Below are 8,975 nucleotides of genomic sequence, written 5' to 3' on the forward strand. Positions count from 1 at the left end.
CTCTCTCTCTCTCTCTCCTTTTCTCTCTCTTGGCCACAATACAATTACCAATATTTCTCTTAACTCTTTTTATTTCATTGTACTTTCTATGTTCTCCGCTGCAATCAATTAATCTCGTTGCTTCCATTGTTTTTATAGCTGTTGTTTGCTTTACTTCCATCCAAACCAGTAAATTATGGAGTCATTATCAAAATATAGAGTGGCTGTGTGGTAAGTTGCTTGCTTAACAACCACATGGTTCCGGGTCTAGTTCCACAACGTGACACCGTGGCACCTCTACTATAGCCTCGAGCCGACTAGAGTCTTGTGAGTGGATTTGGTAAACGGGAAACTGAAAGAAGCCCGTCGTATATATATATATATATATATATATATATATATATATATATATATATATATATACATACATACTCTTTTACTTGTTTCAGTCATTTCACTGCGGCCATGCTGGAGCACCGCCTTTAGTCGAGCAGATCGACCGCAGGACTTATTCTTTGTAAGCCTAGTACTTATTTTATCGTTCTCTTTTGCCGAACCGCTAAGTTACGGGGACGTAAATACACCAGCATCGGTTGTCAAGCGATGTTGGGGGGACAAACACAGACACACAAACATATATGCACACATACATATACACACACACACACACACATACATATACACACACACACACACACATACATATATATATGTGTGTGTGTGTGTATGTGCATATATACGATGGGCTTCTTTCAGTTTCCGTCTACCAAATCCACTCACAAGGCTTTGGTCGGTCCGAGGCTATAGTAGAAGACACTTGCCCAAGGTGCCACGCAGTGAGACTGAACCCGGAACCATGTGGTTGGTAAGCCAGCTACTTACCACACAGCCACTCCGTCTGTATGTATGTATATTTGTGTGTCTGTGTTTATCCCCCTACCATCACTTGATAACCGATGTTGGTGTGCTAAGGTCCCCGAAAACTAGCGGTTCGGCAAAAGAGAGCCGATAGAATAAGTACTAGGTTTACAAAGAATAAGTCCTGGGGGTCGATTTGTTCGACTAAAGGCGGTGCTCAGCATGGCCGCAGTCAAATCACTGAAGCAAAAATCTAATCTTTTAACCATTTCATTTCATTATATCTACTACGCCTCTATCTTTTCTCTGCCATCTTTAAACCATATTTCTTACAAAATATTTTACCTGTTTTTCTCTAAGTCTAAATTATAATGTAAATTCTCAGTACGTTTTTATATTTGATAGGTATTTCAACATAGGTCCGGGCGTGGCTGTGTGGTAAGAAACTTGCTTCCCAACCACATGGTTCCGGGTTCAGTCCCACTGCGTGACACCTTGGCCAAGTATCTTCTACTATAACCTCGAGTCGACCAAAACCTTGTGAGTGGATTTGGTAGACGAAAACTGAAAGAAGCCCGTTGTATGTGTGCGTGCGTGCGTGTGTGCGTGTGTGTGTGTGTGTGTATCTTTATGTCTTCCAGATATCTTTTGTCCCCCAACACCACTTCACAACCTGTGTTGGTGTGTTTACGTTCCCGTAACTTAGCGTTTCGCCAAAGACTGAGAGAATCAATACTACACTTTAAAAAAATCGTCCTACTAAAACCCTTCAAGGCGGTGCCCCAGCATGGCCACAGTCAATAGACTGAAACAAGTAAAAGATAAAAGGTAGATATTAGTCTCGTAGGACTGCAATGTGTGTATTGTACAGATTGTACAGCTGTAGAAACTGTATTAGTGTGTGGGGGGAGGGGTTGAAAAGGAACGCATGAGTCGATATGCATAAGGAAAATAAGACAAGGTAGAAAATGCTAAAATAACTTTATCATGGAGGACATTTTAGTACCGGTTTCAGTCTTTGCGGACTTTTTCAACCTAGAATAGAGCAAGAAAAACAATTAAATTGTGGAAAAATTAAACTCTAGTCGCAAAGACTGCGGAGGGCAATGGCCCAGTGGTTAGGGCAGTGGACTCGCGGTCAGAGGATCGCGGTTTCGATTCCCAGACCGAGTGTTGTGTGTGTTTGAGCGAAAACACCTAAAGCCCCACGAGGCTCCGGCACGGGGTGGTGGCGACCCCTGTTGTACTCTTTCGCCCCAGCTTTCTCTCATTCTTTCTTCTTGTTTCTTGAGTAAAGCTGTGATGGACTGGCGTCCCGTCTAGCTGGTGGGGGTGGGGAAACACATACGCCATAGAAACCGGGAAACCGGGCCCATGAGCCTGGCAAGGCTTGATAAGGGCGCATAAATAAAAAAGATAAATAAAAGTCGCAAAGACTGAAACTGGTACTAAAATGTTCTTCATAATAAAATTATTTTAGCATTTTCTACCTTGTCTTATTTTCTTTATATATATATATATATATATATATATATATATATATATATATTGATAGAAAGGACAACAAAAGAAAGAAAGAGACCTCGATATTATGTAAATAGAGAAATTTATCTGTAAAAATATGTGACACTTATTCGGTAGCTATGATAAAACTCCGAGTTTGTCATTGGCCGGATAGCTGAAGAGATGTTGGCGTGGGTTCCCACCCCGGCATCCGAAACTCGGAGTTTTATCATGGCTACCGAATAAGAGTCACATATTTTTACAGATATGTGTGTGTGTGTGTGTGTGTGTGTGTGTGTGTGTGTGTGTGTGTGTGTGTGTGTGTGTGTGTGTGTGTGTATGTGCGTGTGTATCCAGTAAACTCAGCACGTTCATCATCATAATCGTCGTGTTTGGAACCACAGGTAGTACAATCCAGGCAGTTGAACAATTTTCTGATTTTGCATGGTAATAATGTTCAAGTATAAATTACAATTCAACAAGAAAGATATATAAATTAATTCGAAGAATTACTCAATAAGTTATATCATTCTTTCTATTATAGGAACAAGGCCTGAAATTTGGGGAAGGGGGATAGTCGATTACATCGACCCCAGTACTCAACTGGTACTTAATTTATCGACCTCGGAAGGATAAAAGGTAAAGTCGACCTCAGCGAAATTTGAACTCAGAACGCAACGGCTGACGAAATACCGCTAAGCATTTCTCCCAGCGTGCCCCCCACTCTCCAAAGATTTCACGCCTTGTGCCTTTAGTAGCAAGGATTATTATTGTTGTTGTTGTTGTTGTTGCTGTTGTTGCAAAGAAATATACGAAGGGACTGTTTGTAAACTGTCATTCAATGAAAGAAAATTCTGAGTCATAAAAGTTGAAGACTACTGGCCTATAATTCATACTTAGTCGTTACAAAACGGTCGATAACCTGTCGATAGTCTCTACTTTGGTTGTCAAATCGAGAAACCCAACTAAAATGAAAAAAAAAAAATTACATTCGATGTGGTTGCAATGTGGAATAATAACGTAAATGATACCCGTTGCCCTATATGTCCTGCAATTTTTAAGAGGGTGTGGTATGATTTAACTGTGTTTCAGTTGTTATTTTCAGCAAGTCGTTAAACAGGGAGTAAAAGATATAAGGCATGCTCGTGTGGTAAAGTTTCCGGTTCAGTCCCACTGCATGGCACCTCAGGCAGGTGCCCTCTACTATAGATTCGGGTCGACCAAGGTGTTGTGAATACATTTGGTAGAGAGAAACTGAAAGAAGCTCGTCGTATATATTTGCGTATGCCTCTGTATGTGTGTGTACGTGTTTTTGTGTTTGTGTCTTTCCTCACTACCTATCAACGTTTGACAACCGGTGTTGGTTTGTGTATGCCTATATATATATATATGTGTGTAACGATAGAATTTTATTTTGTATACGGTTGAAGTTACTAATGTGTAACAGTAGAAGTTTGTAATGGTTGAGGTTGAGTTTGTTACTGTTGTGATTGATTTGTAAACAATACGATGGATTTGGTACATAGTAGGATGGAATGCCGGAGTCGTAATCAGTGTGAAAGGATTGGTTCTTCGTTGACAGCCATTATGTAAAGATGAAAGAACAGTGATTGAAGTTGTGAAGAAAATATTTATTTACCGCTACATTGAATACAATACCTTGCCTCGACGGGCAGGTGATAAAATCCTAGAGCGTGCGAAGTAAAAAAGTTAATTTCGGCCTGTGTGTTCGTATTGTAGTAGTAAACCACAGAGAGAGATATGGTAATGTGTAGAGAAGACAAAGTGAGTTAGTGAAAGTGAGTGAGTGTGGAAAGTTGAGCCTCATAGCTGCTGACAGTAAATTTCATTTCTCCATTTGACCATTGTCTTTAGTAGCTGCTTTGCTGGTGGTGATCATGATTCTAGCATTCCGCTCCCTAACTGATGATAACTGTCTCTGACTCGAGCTTGTCATTCATTAACTAACTGACTGAGTTATCATGAGCCGATTAACTCAGTTGTCTCCAAGTGACTAACTGATTTTGGCTTGGGGGTTCTTGCTTTTATAACTATCCAGAAGAATAGACATATCGATGAGAACAATAGATTTAGTTGGTGGTATTTGTTATCTTAATTCTAGCTTTTGGTGGTCTAGGAGAGGTTAGAAAGGTCAAGTGGTGAAGATATTATTTCGGCCTAGCTGAGGCAATCTGGAAAATGTAAAACTGCTGTCACAGAAAAACTATTGTTTTACCGTGGGAAAAGTTCTGTTGAACTGTTAATTTAAATTTGGTTATGGTAGACCGATTCCACTTCATGGTTGCAAGATTCACCATATATATGTGTGTGTGTGTGTGTGTGTGTGTGTGTGTGTGTGTGTGTGTGTGTGTGTGTGTGTGTGTGTGTGTGTGTGTGTGTGTGTGTGTGTGTGTGTTTATAAGTACGTGTCTATGTGTTTGTGTCTTTCTGCACCACCTATCAACGCTTGACAACGTGTGTTGGTTTGTTCACGTCCCCATAACTTAGCGATTCGGCAACAGGTATCCAATAGAATAAGTACCAGATGTTTTGTTTTGTTTTTTGTTTTAACTATAAAATACTGGGACCAATCTGTTCAGCTAAAACCCATCAAGGTGTTGCCTCGACATGGCCACAGTCTAATGTCTGAAATAAGTAAAAGTGAAGGTTTTAAAGATTTGGAGATTAGCAAAGCTGATAGCAATTTGGGAGCACCAAGTTGTCCCCTTCACAGATGTTCCTTTAAAGGGACATTCATACGTGACAGAACAGCAGTGAAACGGTGGATATTAAGGTGTAATACTTAGCTGGGAGACACTGTTTTCACACGATTCTTCGACACGCTTCATTGATTCATCTCTGTAGTCACGTGTATTCGGAGATACACCTAAGATTACGCACGCTTTATGCGTGAAACAACGCCTCAGAGACTACCAAATAGTCATGCTGTGAGGAGGGGAAGGTTGCCCCTTTTTTTGTTGCAGGCATTGTGTGTTAAAGGAGCTCACATTGCTACCAATGGTATCGAGTCTGGTCCCTCTGCGCCAGCACCTTACGCAAATGTCTTCTACTATAGGGGGTGGTGGCGAACCCTGCTGTACTCTTTCACCACAATTTTCTCTCACTCTTACTTCCTGTTTCTGTTGTGCCTGTAATTCAAAGGGCCAGCCTTGTCACACTGTGTCACGCTGAATATCCCCGAGAACTGCGTTAAGGGTACACGTGTCTGTGGAGTGCTCAGCCACTCGCACGTTAATTTCACGAGCAGGCTGTTCCGTTGATCGGATCAATGGAACCCTCGTCGTCGTAACCGACCGAGTGCCAACTTTCTGAGTTCAAATTCCACTGAGGTCGACTTTGCCTTTCATCCTTTTGAGGTCGATAAAATAAGTACCAGTTGAGGACTGGATCAGTTGAGGACTGGATCAGTTGAAGATGTGATCGACTTAGCGCCACCCCGAAACTGCTGATGGTGATGAGAACGATAATAATAATAATTTTAGTGGTGACGACGACGACGAAGTTGCGATGACAATATCAGGTTCAAACATTAGCTTATTAGTTTATGATAATATCAATATTAAAAATATTAATATTTTAAATATTTTTTTTTTTAAACCAATAACTACAATGTCAACAGCTGTGATAATGACTGCAGCAACAGTTACAACAACAACGATGATGACAACAACACCATTGGTTGATACTGGGCAACAGAAACCGCTTTTATATATATATATATATATATATATATATATATATATATATATATATATATATAAAGGGCGGTAATAAACAGCATGGCTACACAAACAGACAAGAAACGTAGAAACGTAATGTCGTGTTGTGTGTGGAAGGATTTCATTTGTAATTTAATATTATATCCGAAGAAATGAAAGCCAGAAGGTCACAAATCAGTAGGGAGCAAAGAATATTATTTACCAACAGAACTTTTATATAGTATAAAAAAAATACAGGAGAAGTTAATTACTTTCAGATGTCGCAAACACGTTATTAGAGGACTTAAAAGATTTTGTTAATTTGAGAATAGAAAGATAATGATTTCTGATTTAGACACATAAACAGCAAATTTGAGGGGAGATGGAAGAGGAACAAGACACAACTGCTAAATATCTGATCAAATAGAGAGCAAATGATACCGCCAAATCGCCAAGTTGTGATAGATAATGCCGACTGCGCCATATCAGTGAAGTTATCACTCAAGTCATCAGCGGTTGCCAAGAAATTTCTACAGGGTATTATTTTCCCCACAGAAAATATGATAATGTTGCCAAAACTATTTGCAACTATCAGAATGCTCAGTGGTGCACAAGTTGAAAAGTAATTGTAAATGGTGCAGCATTGTTATAAATGGTGGCATTTCTGTGGAATGGAGGAAGAATATTGGATTTTTCTTGAAACGTTATCCTCTATATAAGAAAGGAAATTGTTTTCCATTACATTTATAATAGTCGAGTTTCCACTGCACTGTGCTACAGATTCGTGCTCAATATTAGCAGTATATATATAGGGCGGCGGGAGGAGGCGCAATGGCCCAGTGGTTAGGGCAGCGGACTCGCGGTCGTAGGATCGCGGTTTCGATTCCCAGTCCGGGCGTTGTGAATGTTTATTGAACGAAAACACCTAAAGCTCCACGAGGCTCCGGCAGGGGATGGTGGCGAACCCTGCTGTACTCTTCCACCACAACTTTCTCTCACTCTTACTTCCTGTTTCTGTTGTGCCTGTAATTCAAAGGGTCAGCCTTGTCACACTGTGTCACGCTGAATATCTCCGAGAACTACGTTAAGGGTACACGTGTCTGTGGAGTGCTCAGCCACTTGCACGTTAATTTCATGAGCAGGCTGTTCCGTTGATCGGATCGACAGGAACCCTCGACGTCGTAAGCGATGGAGTGCCAACAACAACAACATATAGGACGGTGAGCTGGCAGACTCGTTAGCACGCCGGGTAAAATGCTTAGCGACATTTCATCCGTCTTTACGTTCTGAGTTCAGATTCCTCCAAGGTCGACTTTGTCTTTCGTTCTTTCGGAGTGGATAAAATAAGAACCATCTGTGCACAGGGGTCGATGTAATCGACTTCCCCACTCTTCAAAATTGCAGGCTTTGTGCCAAAATAAGAAAAGAATACTAATAGTATATCTAAGGCAATGACCTGGAAAAATCGTTAGTACACCGGACAAAATAGCAGCATTTTTTCTGCTTCGTTACGTTCCGGGTTCAAACACCGCCGAGGTCAATTTTGCCTTTCATCTTTTCGGGATCGATAAAATAAATATCAGTCAAGAACTGGGATCGATGTAATCGATTTGTTCTTCCTCTCCCTGCAAAATTACTGCCCTTGTGCCAAGATTAAAAATATAATTAATAAGATATTTATTGTTAATTATGAGACTGAATTAACAATAAATATCTTATTCAATACGCATGAATTAGCTGTATGTATCTTCGAGTATATTAAATGAATGCTCAGACGTAAGTGGAAATGTAAACAGTTTATATATATAAACGACGGGCTTTATATATATATATATATATATATATATATACATATATACGACAGGCTTCTTTCAGTTTCCGTCTACCAAATCCACTCACAAGGCTTTGGCCGGCCCGAGGCTATAGTAGAAGACACTTGCCCAAGGTGTCACGTAGTGGGACTGAACCCGGAACCATGTGGCTGGTAAGCAAGCCACTTACCACACAGCCACTCCTGCATCTATCTCACTTACACAAAAAGTGAACATTTCATTCCAAAATCAAAGATATTGAGCATATTTCTAGACAGCCACTTCGAAATCTACGGTTTCTCTATCCTGATTATAAATCCATAGTTATAGAATCATTGGAACATTTGACATTTGACTAAATTAGTAAATGCGACGATCGCCAAAAGATAGGATATTCGAGGCAAAGGAAGCGAGTAACAAGCACACACTTTACAAGAGCGGAACAGCAAAATATGCCAGGCTGTTTTCAAGTGTGATACTCATCGTGTTCTTTACCCAAATTTCAGTAATTGCGCTTTGTTTCTTTTTAAGAAAGCAGTTCTTTCTTTCTACGAGGAATTAATATGATTAAATGATATAAAAATAAGTACCATACCGTACATTCTTGCATACATACAACCAAACAAACATATATAGATGCCGGCGCACACACACATATGTATGTATGTATGTATGTATGTATGTATGTATGTATGTATGTATGTATGTATGTATGTATGTATGTATACATATATATTTGTATGTCTGTGTGTGTGATCCCGTGTCTGTGTGCACACTTGTGCAAACATACACTCTCCCGCATGTGTAAGCACATATATTTGTATATATGTATGTGTATATGTGTGTATATATTCGTATGTATTTGTGCGTGTATTTACGTATATGTATATAAACATATTTATGCACATATACGTAAACATACGCACACATACATACGAATATATACATACATATGCACATACATATGAATATATACAAACATGTGTGCATACGTACGTCCATGCATACATAAATATACACACACACACAGATACATACATACATACATACATAGAGACATACATACATAAGATGTAAAACAATTATGGAACAGGTGCTTCACTAG

Source organism: Octopus bimaculoides, chromosome 3 (assembly GCF_046866305.1).
Source record: "Octopus bimaculoides isolate indiv1 chromosome 3, ASM4686630v1, whole genome shotgun sequence".
In the NCBI taxonomy this organism is placed as follows: Eukaryota; Metazoa; Mollusca; class Cephalopoda; order Octopoda; family Octopodidae; genus Octopus; species Octopus bimaculoides.